Source organism: Lissotriton vulgaris, chromosome 10, assembly GCF_964263255.1.
Source record: "Lissotriton vulgaris chromosome 10, aLisVul1.2, whole genome shotgun sequence".
Classification (NCBI taxonomy): domain Eukaryota; kingdom Metazoa; phylum Chordata; class Amphibia; order Caudata; family Salamandridae; genus Lissotriton; species Lissotriton vulgaris.
In genome coordinates, this window is record NC_141698.1 from 845,024,585 (window position 1) to 845,039,782 (window position 15,198).

At 42.7% G+C, this 15,198-nt stretch overlaps 1 protein-coding gene across 1 annotated transcript in view; it reads left to right on the forward strand.

The window, feature by feature from the left end:
• Positions 1–15,198, forward strand: part of CUBN (cubilin) — a 1,372,460-nt gene that overhangs the window by 636,850 nt on the left and 720,412 nt on the right. The gene's annotated exons all lie outside the window — the stretch shown is intronic.

Below are 15,198 nucleotides of genomic sequence, written 5' to 3' on the forward strand. Positions count from 1 at the left end.
AGTGTGCTGGCACCCTTCACCTGGCCACCCCTTGTGCAGAGGCTGTGATATTGAAAACTGCAAAAAGACAACAATCATGTGGCAACCCACGTCATTGTGGGCTCAGAGTGCCCTCAACGGTATTCAAACATCACACTTTAGACAGTCTAAAAGCATGTGATTATGGGCATCCTTTAAAGCCCGCAGGGCTTACAGACCAAGCAAGTGGAAACCCGTACCTTGCAGCATAGAGAGCATAACACATTGTTATTTGCAACACTATTAATGAATATCAACAATAGGGACATCCTTGTTCATCTGAGTGACCTGCTATTGCTTCAAAGAATAGAGGGTACGATCATGACCATCCAGACAACTGAAATTGGTTTGTCACTAACTTCTTAACAGAGTTTCATGACATATCTAGAAAAGTCTGTAAGTGGCAGCATTGCTAGTCGCATACAGTGGAACATTTTTCATAAAAGCTGATCTAAATCTTCGTGATGAAGGATAGTCCCATGCTGTGTTCAAATCAATAGACACATGATGTGGATTAATAGTGGAACCTCTGGCGATCTGGGAATCTCATTTGTTTATATTAATGTAGTCAATATTGTGGGCACACACCTTACACTGATAGCTATTGTAATCACATCTGTAACACAATAATTGATCTCAGGTTAACACCATGAAAATGCAGACTGCATTGATTTTGACTACAGCTTTAGGAGGCTGGAGGTTTTGAAGGAGCATCTTTAGCTTTCTCATTACTGCTTAACCCCCTACCCTCCCACAGAATACTTCATGCAATTTGTCGCAGTGTCAGCTGTTTAAAATGTTAACTCTCTATACCGTGGCCAAACACTGTAAAAAATACCGGATCAAAAGAGTTCAAGAGTGTAGCCCACTTTTTGGTGCAGTTAAGGGATGCTCAAGGACTCTAGGTTCTTGAAATGGGTACATGTTATTGTGTTCTGTACATGCATGCTGACATGTGTCGCACAGCTGTGCTCATTTACACAAATGTAGTTCAATGTACATTTTGCAAGAGAGCTTTCTTGAAGTTTCGAGCCGCACCGTTAATGCTCACTTGTCACCATCAGGATCAATTTGTCAATCCACTGAGAAGACCACTTTCCATGACAGACTGCAACAGGGGAAGATAACACAGTGCTCCCAGCCTGCATGCGTGTGCCAGCCAACTAGTGATGAGAAAACTCACTCCAGAGCTCGCGGTTCAACACTAAACTAATCTAGATGCATTTGTCGATGGAGGTTTTGATCATTCCAGTCAGTAGCCTAGGACGGACACTTTGACCCTGGTGCAAGCAAGGAAACGGTCCACTTTCATCGCTGTAGGGTGGTAAAATACAGCAACTATTAGCGTTTATGGGCCGCAGTGCCACTGCACCTGCTGCCAATGGCAGCTACGTCCCATGTTCCAGTGTGACCCACGTGGATGTTTCTAAAACTGTGCCTTGACCTTGTTTCTGTTTGTGAATGAACACAAATGCCCTTCCCTGTCCGTGGGACAGTAGTGTAAACTTCATGCATTTACAACTTCAGCAGAACAGAGCTTCAAAGTTTTAAAGACGTAGAGTTGGCATTCCTCAGCCTGGAGTGGCCATCGCGTAAGTGTATTTCTATCGGGATAGTACACCGCCATTTTCTGAGGTGCTGAGGCATACTTTCCCTGTGGGCCTGTGAAATCAGTCTCCTGTATACATTACGAGAGGCACTAACACACCCTTGTCTTAGCATAAAGGGAGCCTGTGAGTACCTTCAATCCAGTGATATCAAAAGCAGCCTGTAATCACTCCACTATAAACTCGTTCAGATCTGAGGAGTATCGCATAATGAAGTTACTGGTTAGTGGTGATGTTACCCACCAAACGATTCCTATAAAAAGTGCTTTTAAAATAATGTATTTCCTAACTTTTTGGGAAAGCAAGTTGAGGCCCTCTGTCACTGTGGTCACTATAATGTTATGAATTATATTTAAATTATTATATACTTAGAGGAGAGAAGACTCCACAATGCCAGTTGAAATTTGAACTTGCGACCCCCTGATTACTCATCAGCCACATAGATATTTTATCAGCTGCCTCAGGTCCCCTTTGAATCTTTCATACTATTTCATCATTTTCTTATGCAGTTATTTTCTGGTGCCAAAACTTGAAAATAATCTTGCAGCTTTATGACATATCTTAATATATCCCTTGGATAGCTCAAATCGTTTCTTGTTAATAGACTGGATGGAGCCCCCTCTTCCCGTACCTAGGGCTGAAGCCCGCCAGAATCCTGCAGCATGGGCGTGCAGCCCAGACTGACTTCAATTCACGCCTCCCCCGAGGAATGCGCTCACAATTGTCTCACTTTATATTTGATGTTGATAATACACTGGTTCAGACGACAAAAATGCTATGAATGTATAAGCACATCTCCATGTGCACATTTTCTTCGGAGTAAATGTGTGGATCATTCACAAATATGTGCAACAGAGCTATATAGTGTCACTTTTACACATATTGTGCAAATTGGTTGTGAGGTTTTGCTGACATTTTACTAAAAAAGGCACACTTTTTAAAATTGAATGTCAGATTGGTGGGAGGAACATGCAATTACTACAAATAAAATAAAAAAGATGTCTTCATATCTTCATGTACAACATAGAAAAGTAGTACGATGCTAGTGTAATGTGCAAAGTTGAACTAACCATGAATCAATCGCTTTGAGAACAAGTCATGACAGTCAACACTGGGGCACAATACTGCTGTAAAGGATGGCATATTTGGTGCACCAGAACGCCAGTAGCACATGCTCGCTTTTAGTTACTGTTTTATTTGGTTTATTCAAAACCACAAACTATGTCATTAAATATAAACATTTTGAAAATTTAAGAACAGAACGAAAAGATATATCACTTATCAATTTCTACTTTCCGCCAACGTATAAAATATTCTGAATTTCAGCTTTACTATAATTCTACAGGTTATTCACAAATCCAAGCATTGGTAATACCAATAGGGCTGGCTTTAAAGGAATGTTGTATTGTAATGTGAAGCACTGCTAGTAAATTGTATGGAAATAGATATATATTAGTGTGGAAGATCAGAACTACAGAATACTATTGGGGTAGATTACAAGGTCAAATGGAAGTTGCAGTGTCAAGCCAGACCTAAAAATCCATGTAGATTAATGACTGCCCTCCTCCAATCTGTGCTGCTGCCATAGAAAAACATCATACATTTTCTAATTATCTTATACACCTTAATAGCATTCCAATGTCGTGTGTGTCCCCCAAAGTTCAAGCTTTGGCAGATGGATAAATAAACAAAATGATCACAACTGTGTGGAGGGCAGTCACTTTTTTGTGGAAGCACACAATTTCTACTCAATCAAAATATATATTCCTGGCTCTCAACCAGGGCTGGACTGGGAACCGAAACCAGTCCTGGCAAACTGCTCGTCCGGCCCCCTGGAGGGAGGGAGGGGGTGCAGCTGAGCTGTTTGCAAGGGCCGGTTTCAGCCGATTTTGTTACAAGCGGCCAATATGTCCGACCCCTGGTAACAAAAACGGCCCCCACTGTGGCAGCCCACCAGGGAAACTCCCGGTGCCCGCTACGGCCAGTTCGGCCCTGCTCTCAACATGTGGGCGAAGCCAAAGCTCCTCTTTAGTGAGGCTCACATCATTGTCTGGTGACTGCTGCACTATCAAGCCAGTCCATGAAATATCTTACTTTACATCCTTGCTCAACCCCCACCCCACTCCCAACCTTGCTTCACCCTTCTTCAGCTGTGCTTTCTGGTTTCATTCAAAGCATACAAGCAGAGCCTGTCTCGGAGAGCTCTGGAAGCCGGGCTTGGAAGTTCTTTATCGTATAGGAACAGTGGCTAATGGGTTTTGTTATCAACTGTTGCTACATCACAGCAGTGAGTAATGAGATGTGGATACTGAAATACACAACGGAGGCTCTCTATGAGAGCCATATATAACAATGGCAATTGTATGGCAGTGTGGAGGACCCATGATTCTCATGCCAACACCTCAGATGCAGATTTAGCCTATGTTTTTGTCGTTGCTGTTTTAGAACTCTTGCAAAGTGTGTCAGTGCGATACTAGTACCTTACCTCTATCAAGGTATACATTCATGTGCTTCTACATTCCAAAGCATGTCTCACACAACACATGCCTAAGATACATATTGCTGATAGCAGGTGGCTGTGAAGCTGCCAGTTCAGTCCATTGGCCGTATTGTTCTGTTGATTTATGCCCTGGATTGTACCAAAGTACAATCAGGGCATTTTTGCAGAAGATTGCACTATCAAGAGGACACTTTCTCTTCCTGAGGCCCCAACTCTGATGGATCTCTGGTGTATGTAAAAGATTGTTACAGAGGATTTCCTGCTTCAGAGACTAGAACTTAGGGTAGGCATTATCAGACCTGCGGAAATAGGTCCATTAATTTCTCACCAATTACAGACAAAATGACAGGGTTGGATCATCCAAAACTACAACATGCCCACTGTCTTGCAGAATTCCCCCTTGAGCCATTGTGCACATGGTTTCTCTTCCACATGTACATTTTGCCCCTGGCTCAGCTCCTTCAGAAGTACTAGTTGACCTTCCAAATGGCCTGTGACAATACATAAATCCACTTCCATGTGCTGAACCGACCAGAGAATCTAGCCAACATCACATTCCTGGACCATATGTTCCACTGGATGAATGAGAGCTCCCTAGGCAGCTATGGAGCCAAGCCTGAAATCCGAATATCTTGTGACATCGGCTGTGATTCATTTCCATTCCTCTGACTGTCAGGTCTTGGAAACCTGCTCTCGATCTTCCAACAGTAACTGGGAACTTATTATTTCCAATGCTAATGTCTCTTGCACAGCTCAGGTAAATCATGTGTCTAATCGTGTAAATATGCAACTCTGGCTTTTTGTTCAATACTTTCAAACCAGCCTGAGTCAAGCTGACAAAAGCCCTGGTGCACTACACTTACTCTAACATCTTCCACTTATCCACTCTAAAAAAGTCATTTCTATGCTCTAGTCAGCAAATCCTTCAGTACCAGGCTCCCAGATTTTGCTTTGACGTTCATACCTTGGAATACACCATACCTGGCCTTAAAGCACTCCATTATCTTCCTATAAATTCCAAGGTTCCTTGATCCACCCAAGAAGCACAATGCAGCAAGGGCCAAGTATATTTTCTGAAGTTGGCACCTCCCTGCACTGCAACCAGAACCCTTTTCTGTAAGTTTGCCAGCTGGATCAAGTAATTATCGATCAAGAGAATCGAGCACAGAGGTAGATCACTAGCCACTCCAGGGCCTAGATTCCAGAGGCTTTTCAATTATAAACCGAGATCCAACCCAATCTTAACTTCACACTCTGCACCTCCCTATTCTAACCACAAAGGGATATTTACAAGGCCCTTGCGCCACATTTGTGCCATTTTTAACATTGGAAAAGTGACGCAAAAGAGGCGCAAGCGGCTTGTAAATCTGACCCAAAAAATATTATCTGTTCAGTGCATGTGCCATATTTGTCTTCTTTTTCCTCCTTTTCCCTTTTTCTCTTTGCTCCTCTCTTTCTGTTTATTTTCTCCAACATCATCTCTTAATCACCTCTCTTTTACCTCCCCTTTCAGTCTTTTTTTCTGAATAGTTTTTGCAATGTTTGGTACACAACTGTACTTATTGTTTTTTATTCACTCGGACTGTATCTATGTCATGACCAATTCAGAAACGATAATTTTCTTGGTTTGGTTTTCTCGTACCATAACCAGGTCATTACCAACAGTGCCGCAATACTTTGTTCTACCTTTTGGTATTCCTCATGTTCTTTACGTTTAGCTTCAGACGGAGGATATTTGTTTAATATTTTGTTTACTCATAACCAGGGTTTTAAGTTGGATGAAAACAACTGGGGGGGTCTCTCAAAGGGGCGTGGCCAATGTAATTAAGGACGTGGCTTGGAAATCTGCGCTTAGCATAGTGTGCCGCCTGGCTGGTATTTTGCTGCTTCTGTCCTTGCATCCAGATATATATAATACAACAAGTAACATTACACCAACAACAAGCCAAAGCTATTGGCTCTGTCAATGTTCCATAAGCGACAACTACGACTTTGTTGAATATAATATGACAATCCTTCAGTTGTGAAATAATGAGACTGTGAAAGCGCTTAATGAGTCTCTTCAAAGTTACCCAACAGGCAGTGAAGGGTGTACTGCTAAAGAGTAAAGATTTTTTTTCACCTGAAGGCAAAAATGGAGAGCCCGATAGGGACCCATCTTGACACCTGCTTTTTAGAACTGCCGGTGCTCAGCATCAGAGGGACCCGGTCCACTTTAAAGCTCTGCTCATAGCCTTCTAGACTCAGAGATGTTATGCTACCATCGTTGTGTACCATGATGATTTTATTGTTCCTCAAAAAATAGTTAAATGTCTATGAACTGAAAAAAGAGTTAGTAAAAAAAATTACTACCAAAAAAAACACAACTCCCCCACGTTTTGCTATGACAGAAGTGGGCGTAGCTGTGCTCATGTGTTTTTTGCACCATTTACGGAGACTCATACTGATGCATATAACTCCTTCCCTTTGCAAAAACAGATGCACGAGAGTGTGTCACCTTCTAGGGTTGGGTTCACGTCAAACTGCTTTGCTGTACTGATCTTGTTACAGTACGGTCAGGGAGTCGCTGGATCAAGACAAATGAATTCGTAGAAAACTCTGGAGCACACGATTGTTGGCAAGAAGCTCAGAATTTAGGAATGGAAAAAACACATTTTGAGTTATGGCCAATGACTTAGATGCAGCAATTTCTGGAAAAACTCTCCAGCGCGTGGTAACGCGTTTCCTGTTGGCAGAACTAAGTGAATAATATTTCCCTGCACAGATTCAAAACTAAAATATCAAGCTTTAAGAAATCCCACCAAGCCCCATAATGTACATTAATTTTTCCGAGATCACAAATCTTCTTTTGTCCTACAGCAGTAATTGTAAAATATCTGAAAACATTATACTTATTATGTATTTGTTTAAATGACTTGCTAAGCTCGGGCTTTGCAGCTTGATCCCAGGGGTAAGGGCCCTCTTTAAAGTGAAAACTTTCTAATGAATGATTATCAGGGAATGTGGATCTTTACATTCTGCCTGTATATTTCATAAGCGACGGAAATTCGTTTATTAAAGTGAATGATATGTCCATTAAGACGTTATCTTGGTGAAATGCAGCTATAAACTGTTTTTGGACAGTTGCCAATATGAACTCTGATGTTAATATGTGGAAGTCGTGGGAAGAGCCATATGATATCAACTGATCCATTGCCTATAGGAAAACAAAGAATTATAGAACATCTGCTTGCCTGTTTCTTCTACACTGATCTCCCTTTCCATTCCTTTCCTAGTTCGTAATAGGCCTTTGCTACACGAACTACCAAACTACATGCTACTACTACCTCGTTTATGTTTCTCATTTAACCCATCTCAGAAAGATGGAAGGCAATCTACCTGGTCAAAATTTGAACAAATGATCACCAGCCATTGCTTAATTTAAGCCGGTGGTTTCTGGTGCTCGGCACAGCACTTGATTGCCGGCACAGGCACTTAATTGCTGAAACCCGAACTTATGACAGCTGCCACATGGTGGCGCTGTTTGCGTAATTTAAAGATGAGCAGTAAAACAGTTTGTAAATTCAATATACATTAAAAACAACTAATTCCTGACGCCCAAGCCATTCTTAAAGCTTTGCTGGCCTCGAACAGTCTGAATTGTCAGCAGTGTGGTGGTTAGTAGTTGTGTGGGTACAGTGGCAGTGTGTAGTGCCAACTGCTGTGGCCTCCTGAAGATGGTCCGGGCACTTAATTTTTTTTACAAACTAAGCACTGCCGCCAGCACATTGTATTTGTCAGCTAAAAACATTTAGCTCACTGAGTCATTCTGCTGGAGCTACTTACAACAGTCATATGAACCCGTCAGGTTTTATGTAACAACCTGTAGGAATAAAGACTGGGAAAGACATATTTGAAAATCTAGAGCACACAAGATGGCAAAGGTTCTCCTGAACAGTTTTTTTTATAAGGATGTATTTTTTTCTTACTAGAACCCTACACAACTATTCAAAAATGCCCATTTATGCTCCCTTAGTTGGAGTCATCCTCTAGACCTGCTGCTTGGTGAGCTGAGTCAACTTCAGGAGCCATCTGCCGGAAGAGGAAGGATATGATTGTTGGCTAGCTTGATAGCATGTTCTTGTTCGCTCAACAGATGGCCACTCTGATCTAAGCTTGTAGAGTGCTGGTGGGCTGGTATGGAATAAGGACAGACACGTCACATATTGGACAGCCTTTTTCTTTTTATAATATCTTGTTCTCCCTCCCCTGTGTTAAATATTTTCTATATGTTCTTGCATCATCACGAGAGTGAGGTGCTCATTATTTATAATTCCTCCCCCAGTGAGCATGCGCACCTTTTGCATGTCACCTTCATTTTCTTTTGTATTCAGGGACTCCTGCATATTGATTATTTTAAACATTATCTAATACAGCATTACACCACCGGGCCATCCCCCTTATTGTTTTTATTCCTTCTTTATTTAGGATGTCCCTATAAGTCCTTATGAGACCGCTTTACCTTTCCATGGATAAAAATGTCATCGATTGCAACAGACAAACCAATTGGAGTTTTCACTTCTCCATGAGAATACTTTGGAGCTGTCTCTGCTATACAAAAGCGTTATGCATCATGTTGATCACTTGTGTATCATTAATATTGCAGCCTTTACACTGGGGATACATTTCACTTTTCCCTTTTAAATTGTGGGGATTATGGTCAATCCTTGTGTTTGCATTATTATAGATACAAATTTCTTTCTTCCAATTAAGTTGTGTACATTGTGTTTTCTGTGTTTTTCGAAAATCTCTTGTTTTTGATAGATGTGGTAGATATTTATGAGTCTTTCTTGTCCAATTGATCACCAGCATGCGAAGCACTGCTGCTTGATATACTTGTATACCCAGGTTCTCATTGGTTTAAGGATTTCTTTTGTAGCCTGATCTTATCTTAAACTTGGCATTTTCTTGTCCTAACCATTTAATGCCTGCAGACTGTACCTTGCGCCACAAGACTAGGTGTAGTTGGCGGTTGGCCTTTGCGTATTACTCGCAGACGGTAGCACAAGGAGGGACTAGGTATTGGCAGGATGGAGGGTCAGAGCTGAGCACAGCCTTACTTAAAGAAACTGCCTCAGAAAACACACAGAGAACCTCACACTAGCTTTTTGTGACTCCAGACATACTGCAACCAGGACAGGGAGGCAGGGGTTTCCAGGCACATCAGTGGGGGAGAACTCCTGAAGTTGTTTCCACTTTAAAGATAGCATCAGATATAACCCAGGACCCTCAGACCCACTCTTCAGTCCACTCTTTGACCTACACTCTTTGACCTGTGGATACTACAACAAAATCTGCCATGCTGCCAGAGGACTGCCCAGCTTATTAAGCCCTGCCCTGCTTTCTGAGAAGGAAGGCTGGACTTACTCTCTTCATCCAGGCTACCTGAAGTGACTCCAAGGTTCAGCGGACTGACCTCCTGTTCAGAGCTACAGAGACATTACAAGTCCCGGAGACGTCCCTGCAACTGCCCAGCTGACCCGCTGCAACTGGACCTGAAACTGGATCTGTATGAGTCTGCTGCTCTCTGCATGAGTGAGTCTCTGTTCTGGGCTGGCTTTAGGGAAGTGCAACTGATGCAGACGCACTGGGCGCTGACCTGTGGAGGGGGGCGCTGTGACCTCAGGGGGGCACTGTGTTTAACAATATCTTATGATATGAGAGGCACTTTTGCAGGTGGTAGGGAGAGAAACTGAGGAGACGGTCATGGGAAGTGGGGGCGCCAAAAGTGATGGTCGCTCTGGGTGCCACCAGCGGTAAAGCCGGCCCGGTCTCTGATCCCCGAGAGGTGCCACCCCAGGTCAAGCCCCTTGGTTGGCCTGTGCCCACAACAGAAAATTCTGACGCTTTGGGGTCTTTGAGACCGTAAACAGTGCCCTTTCCCATTAAAATCTTGCCTACTGCAACAACCTCCAACGTTTCCTATAAACTCAACTCTTCTCACTACAGTGACTACCAGAGACATGTGACAACACGAGATCTGCACTTCATGGTGCAGCATCGACAGTCTGTGGTGATTGCCAATGGCAAATGCTCCTGTAATGACTGTCCTCAACTCGAAATATGATCTTCTCACTACAGCGACGACTGTCCAAAAAGCGTGGCCTCCTCTCTTTGCGGTACAGCGACAGCCTTCTGCTGCACTTTCCCTGCTCTTTGCGGCCTCCTCAACCACAAACTGGACTCTTAATGCTGGATTTTGAGAAGGTAACTTGTTTAGCAGGACAAACCTGGTCCCTGCATCCAGCAAGCACTCCATAGTGGTTGGTCTGAACTTGTGACTTTCAACGTGGAGTTTTGTGCTTTGAAGTGCTAAGCTTACCTTAAATATTTTAAATTGTATACCTCTGTGTCTACTGATTGGATGTTTGTGGTTTTGGTGTCAATCAATTTGTTAAATTTTACTTTATCCAGATTGGATGGAGATTTTTCTTGTGCTGTGTGTTCGCTGTACTCCAGTTTGTGTGCTGCATAAATGCTTTACACATAAATGCTTGCCTCTAAGTTAAGACTGGCTGCTTTTGTGCTAAGCTACCAGAGGGCTATATATATATATAGTTAATATATGACCAGACCCCCTCATTCAAAATACATCCCCCCATCCCCTATCAGACTACCCGAGATTGGAGAAACATAGATCTCAATCTACTCTCAGACACACTCAGCAAGTCACTTAACTGTACAGAAACTAACCCAGATATTGCAGCGAACACATACACCTCTCATTTAGAGAAAGCATTCCTAACCCTAGCCCCAACCAAAACGTCAAAACGCAATAGAAGGACACCTTTGGCCCCCTGGTTCACAGAACAACTGCGGTTACAAAGACAACACTGTCGAAACATAGAGCTACATTGGCGGAAACACTACGACACCGAAGACAAGATAGCATATAAATCCGCCCTTTACAATTACAAACAACTTATACTCACGGAAAAAAGCAATTATTACACCACCCAAATTGACCAAGCAAAATGCTCCATGAAAAAATTGTTTCAGGTTGTTGACCACTTATCCACGCCATCGAACCCACCCCCACAAACTTCCCAGGCCCTCTGCAACTCACTAGCAGAATTTTTTAAGGATAAAGTTATGTCAATCTTCACAGACTTCTTCCCACAGCATAACCAAATGACTAAGCCACCCAATCCACCTAACATGCCAGACCTCCCGAGCTTCACGGAGTTTCACAAAGCACACCCGACCATATTTTTCAGCTGGTTTCATCCATTAAATCAGGTTCACCTTTAGATCCATGCCCCCCCTCCATACTCAACTCAATCCCAGAAATCATCAACTCCACAATAGCCAATATATGTAACACCATGTTCTCCAGTGGCACATACCCATCTATATGGAAAAACACCATCATCAAACCCTTGCTTAAAAAACCAACACAAGATCCCTCGGTACCAGCCAGCTATAGACCCATTGCCTCCCTCCCATTTCCAGCAAAAATCTTTGAGTCCATTATGAACACACAATTGTCAGAATACATCCACACAAATACACTGTTGGATGACTCCCAATTCGGCTTCAGACAGGGGCACGGCACAGAGACCGCCCTTATAAAAGCAGCAGATGAGATCAGAAGGACTATGGATGATGGAGGAGCAGCAATCTTGATACTCCTAGATCTATCTGCGGCTTTCGACACGGTTGACCATACCACCCTGATCAACCGTGCCGAAACAATAGGTATCAAAGATAGGGCCAGGGACCTCCTCACATCCTTCCTCGCCAACCCCAACCAGGCGGTAAAACTAGGCTCATTTGTTTCCCCCACATTCTCCTTCCCATGTGGAGTACCGCAAGGATCCTCGCTAATTCCGACCCTATTTAATATCTATGTCTCGGACTTAGCGAGGGTAATCAAGGCTTACAACATCAATCTCACGACCTATGCCGACGACACACAGTTGGTCCTGTCCATCCACAAGGACGGTACCAAAATAACAGCTAACTTTAAAGAAGGAATGAGAGCAATCAGCAATTGGATGGCCGTCAATTGCCTAAAGCTGAACTCATCAAAAACCGAGGTGATGATGCTCGGCAAGGTTCAACCAATGTAGTCTCCCCAATGGTGGCCAGAAGAAATGGGTGCACCACCTGAACCAGTTAGCAAAGTGAGAAACTTAGGGGTCATCTTCGATGACAAGTTACACTTCGACCACCACGTCAACTCGGTGGTCACTCTCCTCATCATTCCATACACTGAGGAGAATTAAAAAGATACTCCCCTATCTCCCTAAATCAGCAGGAAAAACCCTTATCTCCACCCTGGTCTTCTCAGGTACAGACTACTGTAACACACTTCTCCTCAATGCCCAGGAGAAAGTGATCACCAAGCTCCAACTGGTGCACAACGCCTCAGCCAGGGTCCTACTGGGAATTCCCAAATACAGCTCCATCTCACAACATCTTCGCCAATTACATTGGCTTCCCATCAGGAGTCGAACCAAATTCAAGTCACTCTGCATTGCCTATAAGGCAATCCACAAAGTTGGACCCCAATTTCTTAAACAAGCTTTCAGACCATATGCTTCTAACAGAGCGCTACGTTCCGACTCAGCCCACCTTCTCAATGTCCCCCGGACAAGAAGAGTCAACTGGAGTGACAGGTGCTTTACCACTGCTACTGCAAAACTGTGGAACTCCCTTCCCCTTAGCATTAAAACCAGCCAATCTCTCCTCACTTTCAGGAAACAAGTGAAAACATGGTTGTTCTCACAGTAATCACCCTCTGCTCGTCTATTCAAACTCAATAGCGCCGAGACACCCCTGGGTAATTTCCGCGCTGTAAAAATTGCAAAAACATAAACATAAACATAGTGACTTTTGAGGTTCATCCTCGCAAGGACCGAGGCTGTTGCTTAAGAAGGGCTCACACCTCCCTTACCAGCAACCCATTTTCTCATAACTATGCAGTGCCACTGTTGTTGTTGAGTTGTTGATGATTTTTTTTTTTTAAATGCTTAAAGAAAAGCAGTATTTTTTTAAATGTGATTTCTAATTGAAAATTATTTTGCCCCTCACAACGTTCATATTTTGTTATTTTCAAATGCTAAATGCATTGCATGTCATCAACTACACAATTCAAGTCCTTTTTCTGAATGCATTTTTGAGTATGTAAAGTACTACTTTACTAGTTCTGTTGTAGGAATTCCCAAATACTATGCACAAACCTACAGATGGAGATATCCACCTAGGAGTAGGTGGAAATATGTGTGTGGAGGTCTCTGCACATAGATTTTACTTTGTGAATTGGAGCCATCGTTTTTTTCTGCTCAATCATTGGGGCATTTAAAAATACATCGTATTTTAAATCTTTTAAAATGTAGACTTTTTCCCAAATGAGATCAAACAAGTGAGTTACTTTCATGCAGTTGAAATAAATACGTTATGAATGAAACATAGGAACTACCATTAACTAATAACCTTCTCCTTACTGAAGAAACCACATTGCCACAGTCAAGTGTTTGCCCGAGGAAGTCCTCTCAGGTTAATGCACATACCTTTAGTCAGATGTGAATGTTACAAATAAAGTGCTATAAATATAGAGTGATTGGAAAGACCCCTTTTTAGATCACATCCTACCAGACAGCACAGCTGTCTGATTTGCTAAAGGCATCATTGGGAATTTCAGAAAGTTGACCTAGGAGTGCATTACCCTCACTTGATTGCCACTGGCTTGCTGGTTAGTAACTCACACTTTCTGGTTTTCCAATTGCTGACTTTATTTGATTTAGGCTCTCCAGGTTCAGTTTGTCCCTCCTGTTGCCTAAAGCATGTTTTCTGTATTCTTCCACTTCCACTCGCGTTATGAAACAGGCCACTAAATCTTGTTCTTATCTCATCACATTCGCTGTGCATTCAAAGACCGAGGTCATATGCCAGGAGCTGTCTTCCAAGGGTGCTAGTTAACTTTTTTTCCCTCACTTCAAAGTGAGAGGATTTATCTGACAATCTTCCTGGTTACTAGGGGTTGGAAAGATTTTTTTTCTAGCACATGACAACATTTAAATCAACAGTGTAAGTATTTCAGAATATATTAGAATTATGAACGAAAAAATGAAGCACATTTTTTGCTATTTCTGAAGTGTGTTAGAAACAAATACTTTAATATGATCAAAATGAATCATTAAACTAGGTGATGCAATTTACAAACAATTTGTCTGTACACTGTATAGTTTTATTAGTAAAGCTGTATGTCTGTGCAAATGTAATGGTAATTTCAATTACAAATGCATTGTCTGTAACGGCAGTGTGCTACCACACTATGAATAATCCTCTCTATGCCACTCCACTCTTCACCACTCCACACCACTGCACTCTACACTGCACCAATCCATTTTACACAAGCCCACACCAATGCACTCTGCACCACTCCACTCTATGCCATTGCACTCTATGCCACTTCACATTCTGCCTCTCTACTTTAACCTGTACCACTCTACTCTATGCCAGTGCATTCTTTGGCACTGTACTCTACACTACTGCACTCTTCGCCACTGCACTATACACCACTCCAGTCCAGGCCACGCCACACCAATCTACGCTACACAGCTTTACAATACTGCACTTAACTCCATGCCTCTGCACTGTATCCCAATCCACTGTACGGCACTCTAATCTACTCTGCACCAATGCACTTTATGCCACTGCACTCTACACCACTTTACTCAATGCCATTAAACTCTATTCCACTCTACAGAACTGCACTCTACCCTGCACCACTCCAGTCTATGCCTTTTCACTCTAATCTGAAACAAACTACTCTAACCACTGCACTCAATGCCTATCTACTTCACTCTGCACCACTCCATTTTATGCCCTTGCACTCTATGCAACTCTACCATTAACCAATGAACTCTATGCCAATGCACTCTACACAACTTCACTTTGTTTGTGCACTCTATGCCACTGCGCTCTACTCTGCATCACTGTACTCTACGCCACTGTACACTACAGCACTCTACTCCACTCTACACCACTGTACTCTGATACACTACTCTACAGCACTACACTCTCCAC